Genomic DNA, 26049 nt, shown 5'->3' with positions numbered 1-26049 from the left:
ATCAGTTTTCAAACAGTGCAGGAGTTAAGACTTCTCCAGTTCCTTTACCTTATGTAAGCACTCTATTTTATGTAAGGTACTGTTGATATAAACCAGCAAAACAGGAAGTTCTAAAAAAATTCATCCTCTCCATTCAGAAACAAACAGCTTGGCCCTCAAAATAATTCAGTATCACTTCTCATAATCATTTCAATCATTCAGTTCTAGTTCCAGCAGGGAGAAAGAAAGACAAACAGAACAAAGGGGAGAGGAGCGGGTTAAAGGGAAAAAAAGAAAAAAGTAGTATTTTCATGTTTTCAGTTGATTTTGTTTCACTGGCCAGGAAAACTTGGTAACAGTGATGAGATGGGTGGTTGTACTGCAGAGGATTTCTGTGTGGGAGTGCAATGCAGCCAAAGCTGCTGAAAGCACTGCAATCCCACAGGCAAGGCTCGAGAGCTCCTCGCCTTCCTCGCTCTCGCAGCTGTGGCTCAGCTTGCCCAAAGCAAAAGCAGCACTGATGGCCCCCCATGCACCCTTCAGCTGTCCACTTTCAGCACTCTGCTCACTGCATCTCACAGCTTTACACAATTCCCCACTCCATTAATGTTTTCTCCTTCCTCTCCATAGATAGGAGATCAATCCCTTCCACAGATTTACACCGAGATCTGCTTTCAATTCCTGTCTGGTCCCCACCTACAGACACCAGCCATCACCTTCAATTCCTCCTTCTGGGCTACAGCTCCGTGTAAATACTTTCTCAAACACCACCATCTCAAAGTAACACCATGGAGACAGACTGGTGAGGTAAAAACTCCAGTCAGTCCACCAACCAACATCCCTATTACTGCAGTACCCCAACCTTGGCCGTCGTTACCCTCACACACCTCTCTAAAGTGTTAATACAAAATCAGACCTGAGGAATTATTTGGAACACTTATGGTGAGTGTACCCACTCTCTTACATAGGAGACGTAATTCAAACTGCTCGAAGCAGAATAAATTCTAGGAGCAGAGATTAGGATAGAGCAACATTCAAATAATCAACAGCTCGGAAATGAAGAATTTCACATCAAATGTAGGAGAGAAGGAGAATTTCAGTTCAGCCCAATCAGCCAAATCAGGTCATTTGATCTCAACAGCTATTTTTTCTTCCCGAATTGTTTCTAAAGCCATAAATTGTTATATTTCTATCTACTATATAAAAGCTACTAGACTATTTTTTAAAATGTGCAAGATAAGAAAGAGTTAAACAGCAACTAAAGAACTTGTAAAATAAACACAGTTCTACCACGAAGCAGCCTATAGTCACAAACATGATATCCATCATTTACACCTGCATTCTACCTATCAGACTTGTTAATGTAGCCCTTTTTCACCTGAGAAGAGCCACGCAAAGGTAAGGATCTGTATATTATGTACAGTGACCTGCACAAAGCAAGAGAAATAAAGAGGAAAAGGAGTACATAGCATGGCCAGGAGAAATCAGATCAAAAAGTTAGAGTCTTAGAAGTGCAGGAAATATAAAAGCAGAGAAAAAATTGATATTGCTGACACTTCTCCAGATTAAATGTATCTGGTACATCTGACTCTTGTTGTCAAATGGAACAAGAAGATATAAAAGGAAACGAGATATGACAACCATTTACGTTCCTGCACACATCTAGGATAAGGTTTTACCTGCTCCACAGGTAAAGACAAAATACGTGCTCCTTCATGCTTACTGCAAGCATCTGGAATTGTCTAAATCCTCTGATAAAATCAGAACCTGTTTTGGGGAGTCAGAAATGATTGACTTACATGTAAGTAATTTACCCCAGAAGATGAGAACCAGCAAAGCATTCACTGCAACACTATCTCATGTACTGAAATTGCTTGGTTTTGACTAGTTTTCTACTATCATACTTCATTACTTTAAAAAACAACCCTTCTATGCTTCAGACATGTAGGAATACAACTGTGGCTATAAGAGTTTCCTTAAGATATCCTGAATACCTTTGGGACATATAAAAGGAATTCATCTGATAGCAATGGATTCAGGTGACTATGAGAAATCATAATTTTTCACTCAACATCACTGGATAGCTATAATAATATTGTGAACATCACAGTATTAACAGCATTCCTTGCTTTCCCAACGTAAATCAGAACAGCCACCAGGAAGCTCTGCTGTACAAATCCTGTCCTTCCTCCCTATTTCACGCAGTCCAAAACTTGAGCAAATTGGCTCCCAGGCTCCAGCACCAACCCCAATCCCACCTTTGCATTCCCTGCCGCTGCACAGAGCCAGGAGCAAGGATGCAGAGCAAGAGCAGGCACCCTGCAGGTGGCAGCGGCAATCTTAGAGCACAGGGAGCTTACAGCAATGCACCACAGCCACATTCTGGGCCGTACCTGCTTCTGACAGCCAGCAGTCACCTCTCCTGCCTTGGCAGACACCCCGACACCAGCGTGTTTCACTAGACTGACAGCACATCACTTAAGTTCAATTTCTAGAGCAGCTATTAGTTGACCGCAGGCTAATGGGGAAAATGATATCAATTCCTTTATAAGTGCTTTCAGATTCATAAAGACATAAGAGCTAAGAAATTATCACCACTAGAGAAGACAGATCATCTTTGGATTGCTCTGCTTTTTGCCTCAATCTGTGTCCTCAGAAAAGCTCCGGTATGTGACAGAAAAAAAAAGTGTTGGTGCCAGCTCATGGAGGACACAGCCTGCCAATTTCATTTTCTGTGTCTCGTTCTCTTCTTTGGTCTTCCTTTCCAATTCGTAACTAAAACACTCAAGCTTTATCTCAACAAATTTACTTGAGCAACTTTTTCTTTTTTAGTGTTATATTCTCCCAGTCAAGGGACTGCCACAGAACTGGAAGGAAGATGCCAGATTGGCTCTCATATCTTCAGGCTCTTATAAAAAAAACAGCCAAACTTACAGATGTTAGTTGTGCTCATATTTGAGGAAGTAAGCAAAAAGGTAAATGGGTTACGTTGAGCTATAAAGCAGAATGGTAATTAAATAAGCTTCTGAGTTTGTTTTCTCCATGGCAGAGATCTTTTTTATTTGTATCACATGCCCCTAAAAATATAGAACAGGACATGCATGGGTTACTGTGGAAGACCTACTTAAAAATAAAGAAAATTAAATCATGAAACTCTTTAGGCCAACCAGAGGACAAGAAAGGATAACAGTTCAGGGAACAGAAGGAAGGTTTCCACAGTTTGAATTGACCCATTCCTGCAGAAGAGTCAACAGTTGTTTGCCAAATACATCATGAGCACTGCAAAAAACAGCTCAAGGCACGAGGACGGGCCTGCATGAGGACAAGAGGTTTCCAGGTGTAGAAAGTTATTACCTGCACGGTGGGGCCGTGTGTATCAAACGAAAAGCTAGACAGACACTTGTCCCAGCTGCCTGTTCAACACAAAGAAACTCTTACACGCATATAACAATCGCATCTTCCAGGTCTGAAAAAGGAAATGCAAGAACAGACTCCTAGTATCAGCTGCCTGCTGCTGCTGGCAGCAGCCACAATTCTGACGTGCTCAGGGAGCCTAGAGAAGCACAGCAGCAACAAATGCAGATGTAATGGGAGAATCAGATACCCCTGTGTGCATCAAGTAAATGTCATATCCAGGCATAATGCCAAGACTCGTTTTCAATATCACTAATGACTGCCTCACAAGGTAGTTAATTAGCGAACCAGAAGAAAACCAACTCTTGACTCGGTCCTGGTCAGCACTGAGGATCCTGCTCACGTAAATCCATTTTGATCCATGGAATGCTGCGTGTTAAAATTCAGGGCCCCTCTTGGAGTATCAGTCAGGTGAAAGATCCCCTTTGTCATTAAGAACTCAACAGGATGTCCAGAAATATCCCATAAACCTTTGAAGTGCAGTCAGAAAAAGTGATCCTTGTAGATGGCACAGGGCTTACATATGGAGACTACACTGGGGCTTCAAGAAGCTGAAGTTGTACCCCAAAATAGAGTAGCGTGTGCTGCCCTGGCAAGGCTGACTGCAGAGGTAGCACACAGCAGGACAAGAATACTTTGAGGAACAACTTGCAAAAGCTGTAACATCTAATAATAAATCCTTTACTGGCCATGGTGCAGGCAGTACGTTGTCAGAGATTTTGTAGAGCCGATGGATGAGCAAGGTGGAAGAGAAGCTTTCATAGAAGATAACGCCATGGGGAAAAAAACATCAGTTGAAGGTTTCTGTTCTAGAAGCTTCTTTGCCCTCCAAGATACTGAGAGCCAGTGGCCAGTTTTTCAATGCAGGCTAAGGAATCCACGTATGCAAATCACTCCAAAAATGTTCATTGGGTATCCAATAACTCCTTTATGAGCCCCTCTGAAAGTCACACATTCACATGGGTGAACCAGTTTATCAATTCTGGTGCTGCAGTTTTTGATTACAAAACTGAAAGTGTTTACTGAGGTGCAGAGCTGGGCCTGAATAGATTGGATTCCTCTCTTCTATCTTCACCCTCCACCTCCCTCCCAAGGTATGGATTCTACCTAGAGACCTAATTTAGGACGGCGATTTCACAAGGGTTGCATATGAGCTTGGTTAGGAACGATCTCACCCACATCCCTACCCAACACCTTCAGCGTTGGCAGAGTAATGCTGTCTGAAAGGACTGGGTGGCAGCTTTTTGACTCTAACTTTGATCCTGCATTCCCCAATTGCAGCCAAATCCTCTACCTGACCTTTTTTATTGCCAAATCATCATAAAAACACGAGTTACCATTAAAACAACAGAAAGTTACAGTTGCCACCACCGAGCTAATGCAAATTAACTACATTATCTCAGACTGTACTATAAATAGCTGTATACCGTGGGACTCAAGATATATTAACAAACAGTTAATTATCTTGCTCAGAACTGTGAAGATAAATTCACTTCCGCAAGTCCAAATTACCATTACAGCACCTGAACTGAAAACCAAACCCATCCCCTCTGCTGCTGTGGAAAGGCCATGGAAGGTGACATCAGAGAGAAAACAATTCATTACAGTTTATGAGGATTCGCGGGCATTTTTATTTGCTTTTAAATTAAAATAGCTCACGTGTATTGGATACTAGCAGATTTACCTTCTCCTGTATCCTGGCCTTACAACATAGCACACCTGAGGCAGCAAGTCTAAATTTTAGGAACACTTCCACAGCAAATTCCCTAAATTGCTCATAAGTTGAACCTAAGCTTCCCTCAACACAAATGATTACTGAGAAGCATTTATCTTCACCTCTCAAACTTACGGACTGCCAAACAGGACAGAACAGACCCACTACTCGTACACACACGTCCCACTCACAATTAGAAATTAACTTCCAGACAATACGTAAAATCACAGTGACTGCAGCATAATACTTTCAGATCTCTAAAAGGTTGGAAGGCGGTTTAAATTCCCATGAAAGAAGTGCACTTCAACTCGGTCTTTTGCTGAAACTCTCATCTATTTGCTGTCTTGCATTTCCCACAGGACATGCCACTACAGTTTTCCCTCGATGTCTGCCATTTCTGAAAGCCTGGAGGAAATTATAAGAATAGCCTAATAGAGATGAAAAATGAAGCAATCAATAGGCACTAAAATAGAAAATTGCATACATGTATATTACATTAACTACACAGAAATACATCTTCCAGGAGACTGTCGCAAAAATAAATTACACCCCAAAAGTGCCTATTAATGTTATGAGAAATAAAGTTGCTTCTGATGTAATTTTTCCTGAAGGCTTACTGAATTATTTTTGTGCAAGCTGTAAGTTGTAGCCTATGCAATAAATTAGATTTAAAAAATAATAATAATCAGAGACTATGTAGGTCAACCAATATTGTTGATGATTTTAAAAAGGAAAAATCGATCCTAACATTGTCTAAAGGTTGCTTTCCCAACAACTGCAGAATTCCAGCTACAAACACTCTTAATTACAATTAATATTTACTTAGTTTATGAGAAGATGAGGGGAAACCCAAGACAGTCTCAACGTTTACTGAATGCGTTTTGAGCCCTCTGTAATTCCAGGCGTTTTGGGGATGTTCTTTTGGCAATACCACCAGTGACAAACAATGGAGCACGAGAAGACAGAAGCTGAGTAGACATGGCTATCTCTGCTGATTTTTCATACTTAGAAGCATAAATCTGTCTATCTTCAACATAACCCAGAGGAAAGCTGTTGTTCACCCATAGAGCCAAGCAGCCATTCTTCCCTCATTATCAGAGATGTGTTTCCTCCATCCACAGCTCACTTGTGAGGCTGCATCCTTGAAAAGAGAAGCTTTGCCCCAAGATGATTCTCAAAGAGAGATGCATTAATAAAACAGACTATATTAGCAATATATTCAGCTGCCTTCAGTCAGAAGTATAACTGCATTCATTAATCATTAATTTGTATTTTTAACCACAGCCAAAAGTGACAGTTTGAAGCATTGCAGTAAACATGTGAATGCTCTTCAATGATAAAGTAATAGATTTTAAAGTTTCTACACAGGTATATTATGCTAATGTCAAATAGGAATGTATGGTGATGAATAATACTAAGCTCTATTCACTTGATATGTTCTCGAACAGGATATAATAATCTCAAGCTTCCCCTAATCTATATATCCTCTTAAGGAGATTAATTTTCATGCTCATTCATAAGCAAGTCACAGAGTCTGTGCAATGAACATTATCCAAATAGATCCAAAGAACTTCTAATTTTTAATCAGGAAGCATCTTCTCCAGAGGCCGAGGTCTCCCTTGTGGACAAGAAGAAATGCTCAACTTCCTTAGTTAAGCTTCCTAAAATACTTATCTACAGACTCAAGGAAACAAATATGATGTATTATCATCAATTATTACACACTGAAGATGCAGGGCATTGATGTTTCTCCCTGGGGATTAAAAAGAAAGCAAACAACAACAAGAAACAGCACTGTCAATTTCTTACATTTCAGTAGTGCCTATAAACAAGGGTAAATTTGATCTGCTGTATCTGCATGTTATTGCTGTGTTTCAGTAGATTACCTCTAACCCTGAAGTCGGAAGGAAACAATTGCTGATATCAGTGCTATCATTTTCCTCCACTTCCTGAAGTTTCTCCCTTACCGTCTAACATAACCATAAGCATCTCAATTCCATAAAATCTCAATAAAAGCATCTCAATAAAAAAAACAGGGAGCTTTTTAGCATACATTTTGTCCTCTGCTCACAAGGAGCTCTGGCTACATTACTCTGAGGTTCGTTTTGGGAAATGCTGCTCAGGTAATAGGGGCTGGTGCAGGCAGACTCACCTCCAAGCAGCCTGCCAGGCCCTGCCTGCTCCCTGCACGGCGCATCTCCCCGTGTTTGTTCTGCACTTATCACCACAGTACCGCATACAACTGTATCGAAAGCAAACAGGTAGATAAAGGCCATTCCGAAGAGCCCTGACTGGCAGCAGTGCGATACGCAGCCACCCTGTGTGTGGCCGCAGGAACAAAGACAGCCACTGTGCGAGCCAGAGGAATTCTTTGCAGTTTAGAAGTAGATAAGAGAATACTGATGTTAGCAGCTTGTTTAATTTACTTCTGGGAAGCGTTCAAATGTTACTGTAGTGACTGCGGTACAAACAATCCTATTCACTAGAGAAAGAATGCTATCTTCCTCACATTGTTCCCAGCCATTACGTTTCCTTTGTTCTGTTCACACTGGAGCAGATGTTGGAGCTGGGGGCTCATAGGCGGATTCTGGGCTTTAACCACTATATTTGCTATGCTTCAGCACAGACTTCCAAAACCAGCAGTGTCTCCAATTCAGTGCAGAAAACCTTGTTTAATTTTTAACAGAAAAAAAAAGAATACTTGGTGTCCTAGCTAACAAGATTTCTCCCTGAAAAAGGAAAGAGAAGTTAGCAATATATTGTGCAGCGTTTTTCCAATATTCTTTCATGAATTCTTAAACAGCAGGGTTAGGATTAAAGAAATTTCCTAGCTTCCCACATTTAAAAAGTTTTGAGCAGGAAATAATTTTATCAAACGCTATTAAAACAGTAGCAGACAAATATGCTCACTAAATACCCTGCCCTGAAACTAAGCCGATTTAATCGCCTACTAACTCCTATATCTTACTATTAGACGAATTCAGTTTGTCAAGAGGGATTAATCTCATGAAGCCTATTAAACGCATTGCAGGCCTGCTTTAATTTCAGAACAGACCTTGCTGCACTGTAGGCTGCACCAGGTCTGAGGCTGAATAAGGAGGGGAAGGCTGTGCTTTGCTGTAAGCACTCCATGACCCCACTGAGTGATGTGGGGGCTCTGGGTTTGGCTATTTGACATCTAAGCAAAGGCAGCAGAGCTCCATAACCTTATAGCACAACCGTAGTGCTCCCAGCTAGCAAAGCCACAGCCAGCCTTGCGGTGGGAATTCTGTGGGTTGCTCTGCACAGGTCTGCCCCAGCATTGCTTCTCCTCTCCCATATTTCAGAGGGATCCCAGACAAGATTCTATAACTGAGCATCAAGGGGTGAACATCCAAGATTTGCACAGACAATCAAAGTATTGGAAGAGGGAAAGAAGATGGAAAGGGCTGAACTGAGCAGCAGGTCTGCAGAGCTAGTATAGAAACAAGACTGGGGCTGAACTTAGAATAACTGAACATGTTTACAGCCCAAGAAGATGAGGATTAAAGCTATCAGCACAGCCTTCCCAACTTGCATCCCCTCCCACACAGCTGTCTCTACAGCAAAGCACTCTCTTCACAACTCAGCAGATTTAAGTCAGATGTGGGTCCCCTCCTACTTTCTCCTCATCACTTCTCCTCCAAAGATGGGGGAAGACTCTCATTCTTTCTAGGTCACCAAAGAAAGTAATATATTAATAAAACTTGAAGTGAAACTACTTATTCCAGGTTTGCTTTCAAAAACAGAAGAACTGGCTCAGAAAAGCAAGGAAAGTGAAGTTCTCCAGAAAGAAAGGATTTCTGAAGTGATGGGGAAAAAGCAAAACGTGACATCCCTGACACAGGATAGTACTTCACAGGACTGTGCTTTAAGAATAATCTTCTCAAAGCCATTCTTGCTGCATCAGCCAGGGCTCTCCTTGCTGAAAAGATACAACATGAGGCTCTTAGGACTTGTACCAACACACCCACACAGCTCTCCAGATTCAACACTCATAATCTGCCTTTATATTATGCTGCATGCTTACCACTGTTACAACGTAAGGAGATTCAGAAAGTGAAGTACTGCTCCACACGTTTATCCAGCAAGTACTGGCAATACCTTTGCTTCTATTTAAAAATCTGCAGCCCTTATAGGAAAGAGCTTTCTTCACTTCTGACAATGGTTTGAAAACATTTAGACCCTTTCATAGCAAGGTCACATTCTCAAGCAGCAGTAGAATTAGCACCAGCTTTTTCAAACAGTACAATACCACTTCTGTAGGGATCTTACAAGCCTCTGCAAGGTGCAAGGAGGCAATGGGCACAGACTAAGAACAATAACTGTTCAATTAGGTACTCATTTTCTTCTGCCTGCAAGTTACCTACTCACAGGCCAGCAAGCAAGTAGTGTAGTGTCATCTGCACTGCTGTCCTTTGCAGCTTGCACAAGTTCATTATCAAAGGCCTCTTCAGTTCTTGATGCTACAAGAACTCAGAGCTCCAATTTACTTCAGTTAGAGCTAGGAGAACACTGAACTCTGTTTTTACACCAATCATAATAACTGTAATGAAGAATCTGTGCTTTGATGTTCTGGCAAATAACATTCAGCTTCAAACAAAACACAAGTCAAGGTAAATGATGGCAGCAGGATTAATTCTGAAAAACTCCAAACTGAATCAACCAGTGAAGCTAACACCATTAGCACTTCTAAGCATCCCAGAGCATTTCACAGCACACATTTCATTTGCCTGCCTTTCAAAAAAGTCATGTGTGAGTAATTGTGGTTACTGATAAAAGCTGTGCTAGGTTCCTACCCAGGGATTCCAATATAGCCTGCTTAGTTTTGGAAATCTCTTTCTATCATTTTCCTTAAGAACCAAATCTGAATTGACACAAAGTCATTCCCGTTTACAGAGAGGGGCCCAGGGACAGGAAACTGCAATGGCTGCTCCAAAAATAACATCTCCTGTTTTATTTTGTTGACTCACAACATTGGAGGCAGATGGTGGTATGGCAGTAGAGGTAGAACCTTTCTGCCAATATCCCATTACATTTCCTTGCTGCGTAACAGATAACAGCCAAGGGGTGGTTCGACAAAATGGTGTCTGAAAACATATGAAACAAAGGTGTGGAACTCAATTCCTCCATGCAGGAAAAAAAAATGGTACCCACTGACATTCAGTGATGCTTGCTGAACATTTATGGAAACCAAACAGAGGATGTGAGCACAGCGAGGGGTGGGTGGTGCATGATGTGAAAGACAAGCTGCATTCCAGATAGTCATGAAGATTTTTTTATGAGTGCGGCACTTAGGTTCTTGTTCATGGCTGGTGAAAAAGCACAGCCTATGGTGGTGATTGTTGAAAAAGTGTTTTGTAGCTGAGAATTTGCTCTATCAAACAGCATTGTTGTGCTCTACCTGTTGCAGTGCCCGTAGAAATAAATAGGAAGCATTACTTCCACAAGCACATGCGTAGGTCACTGAACAACAGTGAAGCAGGGCACAGGCCCACATCCACAGATTGCTCAGTTTTGGTAGCTTGACCACTAAGGGACAATACTTTCTGAAACACAGTTTGTTTTGCATAAATCTAAGCAAAGGTTAAAGATACAGAAGATGAGAGAGAAGGAATAACATTTTACTGCCAGTTGTTTTTCCATACCTAGTTCATTTGCAGAAAAATACTCTCCATTTTGTGCTTTGTCAGCTTCTGCTTTCCTTCTTCACTTATCACACCAACTGAAAGCTTCCCGGTTTGCTTGAAGTGTTAATTGTTAGCAGTTACTACTTGCCTTATTTCTATTCTTTTTGTCCTCTCCTATAATAAAAAGGGAAGAACACTGCAGGGAGGTGGAGTGTATGTGTGCTTCAGCTGAAGGAGGAGGGCAGAGGAACTGCCTTTGTTTAATTAATTTAATACCAATTAAATTAACAGGTGAAAACGGTCAGTAGCCTCTCGCAGGAAGGGGCCTTGCTAACAATCTGAGCACCTTCACAGAACAGCATCTCTGCTGCTGAAGCTTTGTGTGAGTACCAAATTTTAGCATTTCTACACTACTGAAAAAAGTTCATTGTCTTTTATTTTTGGTGAAATGATGCCCAGGTCTGACTAGGTGTGCTAGGTAACCCACTACTCCAGATAGATACATCACTTAACTCAGCAGAAAACAAGAGCAAATTCCTTAACAGTCATCTTAGCATTTGTGGCAACAAACTTGTACCCAAAAACCTGAAGGAGTTAAACCAAAGGGCAGCCTTTGCAGCAGGGCATTTCCCTTTGATGTGCAAGGAACCCATCTCCCTTGCAGCCCAGCTGCCAGGACCAGGAGAAGTGTGAATGTTTGAACCTTAACCCTGCCTGCCTTCTCCAAGGAGGAGAACGTGAAACCTTGTCCAGGTCAAAGATGCATCTGCAGAGCATCTCATCTTTTCACAGAGAGAAGTGAAACCATGAGATGAGAGAGCTGCATTTCTCCTTGCTCGCTGTGTAGAATCTCTCACATACAAACCTCACCCTCCAGAGGTCTTTCAACATCAGATGCTTCCACTTCCAAGAAAGCTCTCAGCTTTGAGATCAGAGTCTCAGTTCACAAAGCTGTTTTTCTTATTATTCCTGTAGACAGGCTCACTCTCTCTGGGTGGTAAATTATTCATTCTACATGTTCTCCATCTACGGCCTGACACCACATATACTGTTTAGTGCTGTGAAATCAATACATTCTGAAAGCTGTGGTAGACTGTGGCAAGCTGCAGAATTTGGAATCCTTCCCCCAGCTATATAACCTGTTCATTTTTGATGTTTTTCAATTAAAAGTTATTTCTCTAACAGCACGTTATTTTAGAGGACAGCAGACTGCAGGAAGGACTAAGGAATGTCACAGTGACTGCTTAAAGCTGTAAAAACAAATACACGGTCATGTATATGTATTAGATGTGTACAGAATCAAAACCTGAAAAGAGTTGCGTTTCCACTGTTTTGTGTGGTTGGGTTTTAAACCTTGCTGAAGCATTAACAATTCGCTGGCAATCTATAGCTGAAGGGTAACAAAGACATTTCTCCTCCAGAAGTTAAGTTTTAAAAGAGTTCAGTCATTTCCCCTAATGTCACTGCGATTAAAGTTACACTGAGTCTGTGAGTCAGTATCAGCAGACTTGACATTCCACAAGCAACTCAAGCCTTCAGCCTCTGCAAGGTGTTCCAACCATCCACCATGCTTTCTCCAAACAAGAAGTAAGAGAAGTCTACCTGGACATTCAGATGGAAGACTGTATTCAGGGTCTTGGTAATCAGAGGGTGGCCAAACCTGATTATATTGAAAACTTTGATATTAGAATGTCTACAAAATATCTGGTCTGCAAGTATTTAAGTTCTGGCTGAATTTAAAACAACTGTTGTTCCTAAGCAAAGAGCACACAGTAAGAGAAAAGCAAATGCTAATAGGCCAGCCTCTGCCTCGCTGTCATTAAATCCCTGGACTGTCTCACAGAATCTGACTTCTGCTCCCTTACAAAGGCCACTCATTACGTTGATTCCTTCCCATAACCACACAGGAGCAAGAGTCCTGCTTTGGACTGAAGTTCCCTTGTTATTGAGGGGATGGGATGGAATTTAATCATGCGCTAGTCCTGCTCTCTCCCACTGCCTTAGACTGATTAACACAGAATTCAATTCCATGCTAATCACCCCGAACCCTTGCTACATGTAGTATGAATGCCCTAAGTGCTTTAAAAGCTGCCTTCTTTCAGAAATTATTGTGGAAGTACTCATTGCACGACTCTCCTCCCTGGCACTCTCATTCTCATTTTCACTGTTGTGCTCAGACACAGATCCTCCAAGCTAGCTGCAACAAGAGAAAACAAATCCCTCTACCATAATAGACATTGCACAAAGGATTGATAAAGCTCCATCAGGAAGAGTCTGTCTCTTTCATACCTAGAGATAGACTGGTTGAATGGCTGAAAAAGCAGAATCTGAGAACACCCTACTTGGCAACCAGCACAGCAGAGGCAGGCGCCAGGAAATCTGTATCAGCTAACTCAAAGCCTGGAACAAATCTGATGTGTTTTAATTTGAACAGTGGTGAATATCCGGGCATACTTCAAAACAAACACCGCATCAGCCAGGTCCCTCTACAAAACACTCAAGAAATCACGTCCCTTCATAGCAAAGGCACAAATGCAGGGAGGGAGGCAGCATATTTGGAAGAAATGATCTGATGTTCAATGAGATTGAGGAGCGTCACACTGGACAGGTAGGAGTGCTTCAACAGCTTTCTTCACTCATGAACCATGTCCACACCTCCTTCTTTTAAAAAGCAAAAAAGAAAGCAGAGCATCCTACTTGCACATAGGCCCAGGAAGAGTTGGGAAGTTATTGAAAGATTTAAATGTGGGGAGCAAGTAACCTTGTTCACAGTTTTGTTTGGACATCAGAGAGAAGAAAGGAGTGGAACCATGCAGCGTGCGGCAGGCAGGGCTGCTGGGCATCAGCCGAGCAAAACCTGCCTCTCCTGCAGACAGCAACACTGTTTTCTGTCCTCAGAGGCCCCTGCGATGGAGGGGGTTGCATCTTCCCTTGTCCTGACTTCTATACCATCTTCTTTCAGCATCCCACTGTGCTACTCGAGGGTTTTCAGGAGGCAGCACCATCCAGCTCCTAGCAACAAAAACTTGCTCTGCCTGAAGCTTTCAGGATCCTCCTGCTGCTGCTTTGTGCTGGAGAGGAACTGCACACCTGATGCCCACAGCTTCGGTCCTGTCCAGGCGTTCCTGTGGAGAGAAGCTGTCCCTCTCCATCAGCTCTTGGATGTGACAGACAAAGTACAGGACTCGTATAAGGCTGGCACTCAATGCTCACTTACTAAGCCTTCGCATTTTGAAACTTCAGCCTTAGCCAAGGAAAAAACCCAGAATATCCCAGTAGCTTTGTGCAAGTTCTAACTAGAGGTACTTCTAAAATTATTGAGGCTTAGCTTATTCAAATTGTTCCTCTGGAGAAAAAAAAAAAAGGCAATAACTTATTTCAGACAGGAAAAAGCATTCCAAAAATTAAGAGCATAATTCATTTGAGCACAGTAATAAACAAAGGCATTTGCTTCAAAAGACAGCTGGTAAAAAAGAAAACACTCCCAATAGGTCCTAATGGCCGCTCTGTGCTTTGCCACCACTCTCATTATTCAAAGGCCTAATCAACGAGAGAGTCTTTAAAATCCTGTTTGTCAGATTGCACCAACAGCCACCGCGTGCTCTCCTTGCGCCTTGCCTGTCCCGGCACAGCTAGGTAAATAGAGAAGAATGTTTCTTCAATGATTTATTTAATAAAGATCACAAAAATCAGATAAATTATTCAAAACATTATTTGCCAACTTCTGCTGCTCACACTGCAAGGAAGAAATGGAGCTCTTGAAAACACTGCATACAGAGGCCGTGCCTACAGAACAGCTCTGTCAAATCTCAAGCAGACTATTATTTCAGAAATCCCCATGCCCAAATAGCTCCAACCATCCAGACAAAGGCCAGCACAAAAGACAAAACAAAGGTTTGCTCTCCAGCATCAGAATGGGGAAAAAATACATATATTTATCTTAAAGGTCGGTTCAGTCATTGAGTAGTTGCCTAGCAACATTTCCTAGCAACACCACTGCAGAAAAAGCACAGCGAGCACTCTGCTACAAGTCAATTAGATATGGTAATTTGTATGGGAAAATCCCACTGTCCATTCCAATTAGAAACAATTCCTTCCTCATCACCATTCGTAGTAGAAGCTTTGTAAGTTTGTCTCTTGCTCCATTTTGTTCTGCCTTTGTTTCTACTTCCAGGGTTACAGAACTTTACATGAGCAGTGAGTCAATGTTGACAGCAGTAGTAGCAACACTCACATAAACAACAATCCACCCATCTTCATTTCCAAATCAACCAATTTCTTCTCTTCTGCAGAAGAAGCTCAACAGATACAGCTAAGACTTCAGTACTCTTCAGATCTGGAGATGCTTTCAAGGGAAGAGTCCTACAGCAAACTCATCCTGATGCTACAGACTGCATTGTGCCTCCTTTAGTAGCTGTAGCCGGGTAACTTCACATTCTGAAGTGCAATACAATGAGGGAATGGGGTATTGTATCACTGAGCCACTACGCATGTGTGCTACAGAGTCTGCAAAGCACTAGCAACAGATAAAAACAGTTTGTTCAACAACAGTTATAGAAGTGCTTGGTAATTTTGTGTTTTTTTTTTAATTCAATGTACTCTGAAACAAGATTTGAAAAACTAAAAAGCCAGGCAAATCCTTGAGATGAGAATGATTGCATTTAAAGCTGTTCATTCCTGAATCTGTCAATCTCAGCAGTGACATTCAATGAAGAGAAAGGATGAAAGTGATCCTGTGTGGGCTGGTGACTGATCGAGGTTTAAACAGTCTCATTTACTGGTTACTTCAATATTCAATAATGAAGAACAGTTTCCTTGCTATCAAATGACCATAATTTTCCAGTTGTTTATTCTTTCTAGAGCCAAAAAGCTATCTCCTACTTAATTGCTTTCACCACTGTTTTTCATACTTTCGCTCCTTTCTATGAGTTGCTAGCAGTTTGAGGGAAGTAAGCTCCAACACAGCACCCACAGATCTCACCCATAAACCCATTCACGTTCCTAACAAGCTATAAACTAACCAAACAAAGAAGCATAGAACTGCTACACAGCCTTTGATCCCCAGCTTCCAAATGATGCATACGTACAATTACAGCTGCTCCTAAAATGTGGCATGGGTGACTGCAAAGGTCCAGGAAAATATCTAGTAACTCCCCTATGCAACACACCTCCATTATCAACGTTGCCAACTGGGTATGGCTGCTGTGCAGGGCTCAAACAGCTGGGAATGCAGGGCAGGTATGTCTGGAAGTATCTGTCTTTGAGTTGAGAAATGACTCTGCAGTTCTAGCAGAACCTGCTTTCAGATACTATTAAGAGAAAAGCTTATTAGTCTGTCAAGCTTTCGCAGTGAATCTGCAACTCTCTGGTTGACTACAGCGTGCTACTTATTTCATAAGGCCTGCAGTAAAATTGTTCAGTAGTTACATAAGGAGTGAAAATCACAACTACGTATGTTAACATACAGCATGTCAAAGTTAATTGAAAGGTCCACATAGCTTTTAGCAAGGGAAAGGCTCCCCACACTTGCCTTTAAGCAATATATTTGGTAATAAGGTAGTACAATCAAAAAGCAGGCCTTCCTCCACAGGGAGCACATCCTGATGCTCTGATTTGTGACAGTACCCTGCACTGACTAGGGCTGGGAGCTGGATCTGCCTACGCCTTTCCTTTAAAGTGAACACAGTAAAAACACCTGAGGAGCACTGAATCTCCAGAATTAACCTGGAGATCACAAATCAAAGCAGGTTAAGTTCTATGGCTGCAAAAATGTAGATGCACCAACCACGACAGATTAAAATAAAAAGCATCTTGCTCTCTTTTGCCCAACAAGAGCTTTTGAAACAAACAATGAAAAGTGAACAAGCAAACCACATCCTCCCCAGCTACAACTGGGAAACGCTCTCCAGACAGCAATCCAACTTTACCAAAGTTAAGGGTAGTTAAGTGGTTTGAAATTACTCTTTCAGTGGCACCACTTGGGACTACATCAACTGTATGGTAAAAGCACAGGGGGTGACTGACAGCTTTTTACAGAAACCACAATACTGAAACCATGTTTGCTCATCCCACAAAAGGCCAGAGGAGACTTTTACAAAATAAATAAAACCATAAGATTTGAAAGGCAATTTTAGAATTTAAATGAGAAAGTGGCAATTGTGCTTTCAGCCCTCCACAACAGACAGAATGGCTTTGTTATAGATTTGGGCTGAAACCAGCCTAATTCATCCATCAGAAAAATAGAAAGAGAAATCAACAAACGACCTCTCCATATGAAAAACATCCACATGTTAGTATCTATAGGATCCAAGGCTCCGTCCCTCACAGGGACAGGAATACGAGCAAATAGCTCACTGGAGTGCTCCATTTAATTGTGGAGCATCACAAAGCACCCGGAAAGGATTCTGCAGGGCAATACACCAGCAAGATGAAAGATGTTCACAGTGCGTGCATCCCACATTCCTTCACATTCTTTGGATGTACTCAACCATGGAGAAGAGAAGCTGTTGGTGCAGCCAAGCAGTTAGCTGCTACATGCCAACTCCAGTGCAGTCCCAAGGGGCTCCGTTACTCACCTTCATCAATGCTTATTCGACATAGGTGAACTGAAGTCAGAAGACAAAACCAAGGTGACAGCCACAAGACAGACCTTGGAATGCTTCACTACTGCCACAGCCCAAGAGCAGCAGCAGGATCCTTCCTAATAACTCCCAGCACCCAAAGTCCCATTGGGTGCATGCTACCCCAAGTCCCTTCATGAGAAGCTTCTTAATTCTGTTCTGCTTATTGATGATTAGGCAAGAAGAAACTTTCCTGCATCTAATGAGGTGGAGACAAAGTAAAAAATAAAATGCAAGTTGGACAATATGCCCTTATTACAGAAAAAAAAAAAAAAAAAAAAGGTAGAAATACCTGGAGACAACTATAAAATAAGTCCAGGCCACAGAGGAAATCTTTCAGTCTCTGAGCAAAAGCCATAAGCTTTCCTGGAAACATCCATCTTAAATATCACGTCCATTCTTGTTTTAAGTTCTCCCTTTACTGAGAAACCCAAGTGCCTAAATGGTTATTTGTAGAATACTAATAGCCACAGTTTGCAATTGAAATGAAGACATACTGCAGCAAAAACCATATGCAGGCAGTCCTTTTTGTAAGTCAGAGGGCAGAGAGAGGATGCAAACTGCAGAAGTCAAGAAGCTGTGGCAGAAAACATTTTATTTGAACACGCAGCTGCTATGAAAAAAAGATTTATCTTACAGCCAGCCTACAAAATGCCACCTCAGCTGCTGAAAGCTTCCACATCCAACACAAATCCACACTGGCCATTAGACACACACAGGCACTGGCCAGCTGTTTACCAAGAATGGAAACTTAGAACTATCTCCTATCATCTTGATAGAGACAAAGGAAAACAGGGGAGACGAACAAGCCTTGTCCCAATGCTTCCCCATCTTTTTTTTTTTTTTTTTTTTTTAAACAAATTTTAAATTAAACTGACTCTTTAAAGTCAATTCTCCAGTTCACTGTTTCGACTTGTAACTTAAACGAAGAATGCAATTGTGCATTGAGAAGATCTGTCCCTTCCATGTGGACCAAAATACTTCAGCTTCTAAACATAGCAGTTTGGTTTGTTTGCAAGGACAGCACATTTGTCAAGTCCTCTCTTGATAAAGGAATCACCAGTACCTTCAGGAAAATGCTTAAAAAAAAAAGCAACAACAAAAAGCACGTTCAGAAATCTTTAAAATACAGCTGCAAAAGAAACACTTGTGTTCTCCAGCAGGAGAAAACATCAGGTACTTCCACGAGAGGCTAAGCCTGGTTCTCACTCAAGATAAATAGCTTCAGACTAGAAGAGAGGGAAGTTTGAAAGCACTTGCACTCTATCTTCAGACAGAGCAATGCTCTGACTCCAGCTCTTTCTTCAGGCAGTTTGCCTTCACACCAATCTAAACTTAAAGAACACTGCTTGTCAATGAACAGACATCAGGATTCAGGTGGATTCCCACAACACAAGGCTGCACACAGCTCTCCCAGCAAGCCAGGGGAGCAATAGAGAATTTAAACCTGTCACTGCCCATTCTCCCAGGGAGGCGAGTGGAAACAAACACCTTCTGCTCCTCACATTCAGCACTCAGTCTCATGCATTTTTCCTTGGAGAAAGAAAAACAAGGGGAAGAAGAGTTTTTGCACAGAACATTTTTTTCACCTCCTCTGATTGCAGCCTTATTACTTGTCAGGATTCAGTCTACTTCACAGGGATTCTTCAGCAACAACTAATGAGAAGAAGGCAAGCCTAAAGCAAGTTGGAACCCACACTGAAATTTCACAATACCAAAATGCAAAATCATCTATAGGAGTACAGATCAGATGTAACAGGGGCAAAGACCTGAGATATTTGGCAAGCTGTTAGTAGTGGGCACAGCTAACCAAAGATGAAAAGTGTTTGGGAGGTGATGAAGCAGCATACTAATGACTCCTTGGAAAGAATTGCTGCTCTAAAAGGCGTGGAGAAATCAGACTTCCAAACAGCTAGTCTTAGGTGTTCAAGCATACCACTAGAATGATCAACATGTTTCAAGCCACGTGCAAGGGCCAGGGGAAAGTGTAAAGTCTGTTCACACAGGCAGCTTTATAGTGCGAAGGATCAGCTTGGCATGAGGCCACGCTTAGCAGTGTAGGAGTTATACTGACCCTCACCAGTTTACAAAGGGAGCTGCAAGCGGGGAGACCCATGCTCCACTATTGAGGATATCCACTAACACGTGTATCCTCCATGTGTGGAGAGTTCACTAACTGCTTCTGCTGGGAACTGCAGCCTGTTACCTCTCAGAAGTCAGCCATGGTCATAGCACCCTTTCTACCGAGGAACAGTAGGACTGTTCAGCCAGAGGCTCCAGAAGGAGCGTAGGTGGCTACGGGTAGGGATTTCACTAACAGCATCGTGCAAAATTTGTTGCAGGCATTGGCTAACTTGGATACTTGTCTAAAAGGCAAGAAAAATAGCAAGCAAACCACGATGCATTGGCAAATAGTCCTGAGCAATACAAAATAAAGCAGACGTAGTAGCATGGCTATATGCCATGGGACTATCCATCGCAAAAAGCTATTTTAATCTGGCCTACTTTAGGTGCCGTAAATATGCTGAAGGTAACTGCAAACCCTTAGGCACCACTGTGACCAGCTTGTGTACTTCAGTGCTCTAACTCTGTGAACTTCACTTCAGATCACAAGGCTTGTTATCAGTCGCCCTTGCTATTATGCAATTGTGGATTCCATAAGCAGAGAAAAAGGGAGTATAGGTGAGTTAGCTGAACATATTTCTTCACTAACTTACTGCCTTGGAACATCTCAAGAGCAGCTTGAAAGCACAGGTCAAGAAGTGCAGTGGTTACAGAACTGAGAACAAAACCCAAATGGCTCCAAGGATGAGAAATGCTAACTGTTGTGATTACTGTAAACTGACCATAAACCAGATACTGTGATAAAGAGAAAAGGATGGGCCCAGTTTTCTGAGGGCAGTAATTTTTCCACTGCCTATCAGCAACAGTTCCATTTCTGGTCTCTCCTCACGTGCTACAATTACTTGCCTGAGAGCACTCCTGAAAGTGTATTTTTCACAACTGGTTCTCATTCCGGTGGAAGTGACTGAGTCTCTGCCACACATATGAAGCCTCCTCACGGCCTACTTCCCCAAAGACATGAGATACAGGCACTGGGACAGCTTTCACAGATCTAACAGGCAGTGCAGAACCAGAAGCTTGTAGGTGGGAAAGTAGGCTTGCCAATTCCCTCTTTGGTGCCTTAGACATGAAGGGAAGTTTTCTGACTGTTAGCTGGAAGCTATGTTAAGGCACATGCGAGATGAGGAGGTGATCACAAGCAGCCATCAGGGCTTCACCAAGGGCAGATCATGCCTGACCAATTTGGTGACCATCCATGATGCAGTGATGTCATCAGTGAACAAAGGAAGGGCAACTGATGTCATCTACCTGGATTCGTGCAAGGCCTTTGACGTGGTCCCACGCCACATGCTTATCCCTAACACTGGAAAGAGAAGGATTTGAAGGGTAGACTATTCAACAGATAAAGAAAAGGTTGGGTGGTTGCAGCCAGAGGATTATGGACAGGGGTTGTGTGCAGGTAGAGGCTGGTGACAAGTGGTGTCCCCCAGGGATCCACCTTGGGAGCAGCGCTCTTCAGCATGGCAGTAGCATGCACTTGCAGCCCAGAAGGCCAACTGCATCCTGGGCTGCACCAGAGGGCAGGGAGAGGACTGTCCCCCTCTACTCTGTCCTTGTAAGGCCTCACCTAGAGTAATGCTCCCAGGCCTGGGGCCCCTAACATAAGAGAGACACGGAGCTGTTGGAGTAGGTCTGGAAGAGGGCCACAAAGGTCCTCAAATGGCTGGAGCTCCTCTCTTACAAAAAAAAAAAAAAAAAAAAAAAAAGGGTGAGGGATCTGGATTTGTTCAGTATGAAGAGAAGGCTACAAGAAAAACTAGTTGTGGCCTCCCAGTACTTAAAAGGAAATTATAAACCTGGAGGGACACTGAATTTTTAGTTTGACAGCAATAGAACAAAGGGGAACAAATTTCAACTAGAAGAATGGAGATTTAAGTTACATAATGGGAGAAAGTTTTTCACTGAGAAGATGAGGCACTAGACCAGGTTGCCCGAGAAGCTGTGGATGCCCCATTCCTGAAGGTTTTCAAGGCCAGGCTGGATTGAGCCATGGGCAGCCTGATCTGGTGGAAAGAAGGACCATCTTCATTGTAAAGAGAATGACAAATTCTGAAGCAAACTTCCTTCCAAAATGAGCCATTGCATATTTTATAGTTGTTCTTTACTAGCCAACATGTTTCTTTGGAAAAAAAAAGTTACTGAATCAGCTACGGATTTGGTCTTTAGGTCAGCTATTGCATTTGCTAGCCAATTCAATTAGCGTACAACGCAGTATTCGGCCATCTAAGAAAAATTGGGCTAGGGAAATGAGGTAGGTAACACAGCACGTTATCCCTGCAAATTATTTCTGAGATTAAGGTGCACATGAAGGAATTACATAGGAGAATATTATTAAGGAGTTTTAATTATTAAGTTACACAGTGCCAGGAGAGGAATATTTAATTTATGTAGTCTACAAATAGTCAGCCATACTGAGAACAACAGGAATCTAATAGCCTCAGCTAAATCAAATGAATTGAAAGCATAAAATTATACACATGCCTTCACACCTTGAATAGCTCTTCTGGTGTTAGCCTTGATGTAAGGCCTGGATTCAGTGGAAATTACTTTACAAATTAGAGCACTCAGGTAGCCCAGATAAAAAATAATCCTTCATGTTGAGGGACTAATAACATATTTTTGAAAAAGCAGCAGGAGGAAGGCCTGGGGCACAAGCCTGGCACAAATGCACAGAGCACATATGTGGAGACTGAAGGTTAGCCTATTAACAAACACTCGGCACCCTGTGCCATCCCAGAGAAAACAGATGAAGGACGAGAACACGCAACCCAGTACAGTTTGTTCTGCTGAAGAGAAATAACCACAAACAGCTGTTATTTCTCGCCAAGACAGGCAGTGGATCCTTTAAAAACAAAAGGCAACCCATGCTGTTAAATGTCCCTTCGCTACCCTTCCGGCTGCAGGAGCAGCACAATTGCCACTAGCTTCCTAAGCAACTCAAGTGCACAAAAAAAAAAAGTATGAAAAATGGACTGAAGTGCACAAAGAAATGGAACATCCAGCAAGTGAAACATAGCTTTCACAAAAGAAGTGGCAGTCAGTAGGGACGCACCACTGCTGGGCACATGCCTTCTCTGGAAAGGCCTGGTTACCCCACAAACTGCCACCCGAGGCACGGTGTCAGAAAGCAAACATTTTGCTCTAGGGAAAGGCTCTACCACCTCTACCTGTTCCTTGCAGGCATCTCCAATTATAGTTTATATTCTTAACCCTGATACTTGCACTAAATTCAATGGCTTTATCCAAGTTATCCCCAGCCTACCACGCCAGGGCCAAAACAAACTCACCTGATACTGTGCTGCTCTCTTCCTGTAGACCTTCGCCTCGCTGCTGCCTCCCAGCTGCCTGACCTTGCAATACTCAGCACTGCCTCACTTTTTTGGTGGTCTTTGAAGGCAGGAATTTCACTAATTCATTTCCATGCTTTATTTCTTCTAAGAATTGCTTCACGAAGTCTGCTTAGGCTCACAAAGCAACACTCTGTTAGTGTGTGCCTTTTATAGCCAGGAGTTCAAGCATGAAATGGGAGAAAGACTGAGCACACATACGTATACACTGCAGCATCAATGAGCGAGGATAGAGCTCACAGGATACATGGGGAACAGCTTCCTGGCCTAGAAGCAGCTTTTCATTACAGGAAGATGAAAACTGATTTTCCCATTCTACTTCAATTAATTGTTATAGCCACCCCCACGTGGTTAAACAGAATATATGCTGTAGACCAACAGATTTTCCACCAGGATTTTCAACAGTAAGGAGACTGGAGGCCATCATTCGTGCCAGCGCAGTCCCACAGTCAGGTTGGCTTTCACTGTGCTCCACCAGCACTGCTGCTCGTGCTTTCTTTCAACCCCCAGGAATGTCACACAGCCTCACTGGCAAGCCACACTTCAAATCAACCTGCAAAGTCCAGGATGTCATCATCCATAAGTGACTGCTGCCTTAGTGACGCTCATTGGAGCTCTTTTCCCAACTACAATCAAAACCCAAATAAAAGCAGACAATTTCACAGAGGACAGGATAATGTTACGGCACTGCGACCTCTGCAACTTCTCCAGAGCAAATCCTCCTCAAGTTCATGCCAGCTTTCTCCTTTGGGATAAAGGCAATGTTCCACCCAGATTGGCTCTGCAACCCCATGAACAAGGCAACCCAACTTGAGATTCAGTTCTGCACGTCCCTTCCAAGAATGTTATAAAGTTACAGCAAAGCTTCCTGCCCTTGAATTACTAAGTATTCTGATTAACACATAACAAATTACCAGGCCAGGATACATACAAGTCTGCTACAAGGAACAGACCCAAAGATTCTTAAAGAGTATTCTGTTCATTTGAATTGGAGCTCGTTGAGTTCAATTGATTTTTTTTTAATGTGTTTATCCTCTACAGGGACTTTTTTTCTTAAATGCTGATTTGTTAAAACTGTGCCTATCCAATGCTCATTACTGAAATGCCTGGAAAGCTGCCAAAAGAAGCAGTGCCTTCTGGACTAAACAAGGGATTTATTACTGGGAAACCCATAGCACAGGGTAAAAAAAATCCATCACAAACTTATTGATTTAAACTGATTGTAAGTAATCACACACAATTTATATTAAGTGAAACATACTGCCATCTAATTTAGAGTAAGTGAATTGAATGCTACTCCTCTGAATTCTGTTTAAAAGCAAACTAATTGATACCCAAATGGAAGTAATTGATAGCAAATAGAAGCTTTCAGAAAACATTAATATTAGTCTCTGTTTATAATGTATTGATAGGCCATCTGTACCTATTTAAATAGTTAGACAATAATTATAGTATTATATTTCAGCAGAGATTCATACATAAGCCTAAGGGCAAGTTAAATAGAATTGGACAAGCTCTGTGCCTACAATGAGGAACAAAGACTTTGATAGGCAGGATGCAGTTTAAACCATTTCAACTCACGCTTAATATAGAAGCCTCAAACTTGGCCTACTTTCCATTCAAAATACAAAGTCACACGTTTTACTAAAACCTGTTTCTCTTGCCTGCAGAAGCAGCATCTTCAGATGCAAACTGTACTGTACGGCACAGGTTACCTTCCCTCCCACCTCCCATTCAGGGCACTGAGCTCATCAGTCTCCCTTGATCTGTCACATAATTGGACAGAAACCCTCAGAATATTAGTTAGCCCTGTAGGGAATCTTATCTCTACAAAAACCCAACCAAACAAAAACAAACAACTTTGAAGGTTTTTGGTGCTCTTTTAAAACTCTCAATATATAAACACTGACAGGAATAATAATAAAATTATTCAGAACGATGTCTCAGTCAGAAGTTTGGCTATTAATATTTAAGCATGTAGGAACATTTTACGTAATAACGTTGTTAGAAGCAAACAGTAACACAGAGCATGTCAGTATACAGTTGGCTCTGGAGCTTTTGAGGACCTGAAGCCCACCTCAAACCTTGAAAGCTTTATTTTTTGCAGTAGCACCCCAGCACATGTAGCACTGATGAGTTGAAAGTTAATCCTGCAATAGGCTGCATATCAGTGGAACAGTTGTCCATAACTAGCCTCATTACAATTCAATTAAACCCATTCATGGAGTGCATTGCAGCACTGGGCCCTCAGGAATTTGTGCTGTTCCTGGAGCTTAATAAAATGTGAGGTGCCTTCAACAAGGCAACAGCTCTGCATCCAAATCATAATTTACTCCTATTTGCCAGGTTAGTACAGCCACCTGTTAACTGCTATTTCTACAAAACCAGACATCTCCATTTGTATCGACTTTCCCCATTTTTATGGCCTGGCTCTTAAAATCAAGAGGCAGCACGGTGTCGGGTGCAGGCACACAGCACATGCTGCACAAACACAACTGTCACCTGTACTTACCCTGCAGTTTGCTCTGGGATGTCCCACCCACTTCTCCCATTTAAGGACTTTGCATTTCAATCTAACTTAACTAGAGCCACAAGACAACTCATTATACAAGGACTGCATTCTCTGGTAAATGTTTCTTGAGAGCGTGCATCAAGCTTCAAAACATTTTATAGGCAAAGCACACCAAAAACTACAGGGCATCACAGCTCTTCAATTACATTAATTTAACAAGAATTTGGTCAAAAGATGATGCCAGACATGTGATTAAGCACCCCAGAAGGCTCTCTGCTCTTCTGCAAGGCTGAGATAAAGTGACACTTCTGTGAGCCAACACCGAGTCCTAGCAGAGGGTGCTCCTGCCCCTCAGGAACTTACCTAACATGACTTCAGTTCTGGAGAAGTTGCCATGAGAAGCAACATCTAATTTGGAAGTTTGGCCTTTCCAGCAAATCTATCCAGTACAAGGCAACACTGTTTAACAGGCTTATTTCTGTCCAGCGACATCAACACTGCCTGTTTGCACTCAATTCCAAAGACACACTCACTGGATGCAGGCAGCTAAACTAGTTTGAAAAGTATTAATCTTCTTTTGTTGTGGTGAAGTTACATTATAATTTAGCTTGTGTTCCCATTTCACAAGCCTCACTCTCCTGTTTTAAGACAGTTTCCAGGCTCAAAAAAAACATTTCTTCACAGCTTATGA

The 26049-nt window shown here is 42.2% G+C and overlaps 1 long non-coding RNA gene across 1 annotated transcript in view; it reads right to left on the bottom strand.

The window, feature by feature from the left end:
* LOC128083371 (uncharacterized) overlaps positions 1-26049 on the bottom strand; it is a 36716-nt gene that overhangs the window by 2395 nt on the left and 8272 nt on the right. The gene's annotated exons all lie outside the window — the stretch shown is intronic.

This window comes from Tympanuchus pallidicinctus, unplaced genomic scaffold (genome assembly GCF_026119805.1).
Source record: "Tympanuchus pallidicinctus isolate F22 unplaced genomic scaffold, pur_lepc_1.0 scaffold24, whole genome shotgun sequence".
NCBI classification, from domain to species: domain Eukaryota; kingdom Metazoa; phylum Chordata; class Aves; order Galliformes; family Phasianidae; genus Tympanuchus; species Tympanuchus pallidicinctus.
This window is presented reverse-complemented; position numbering and strand designations above follow the sequence as displayed.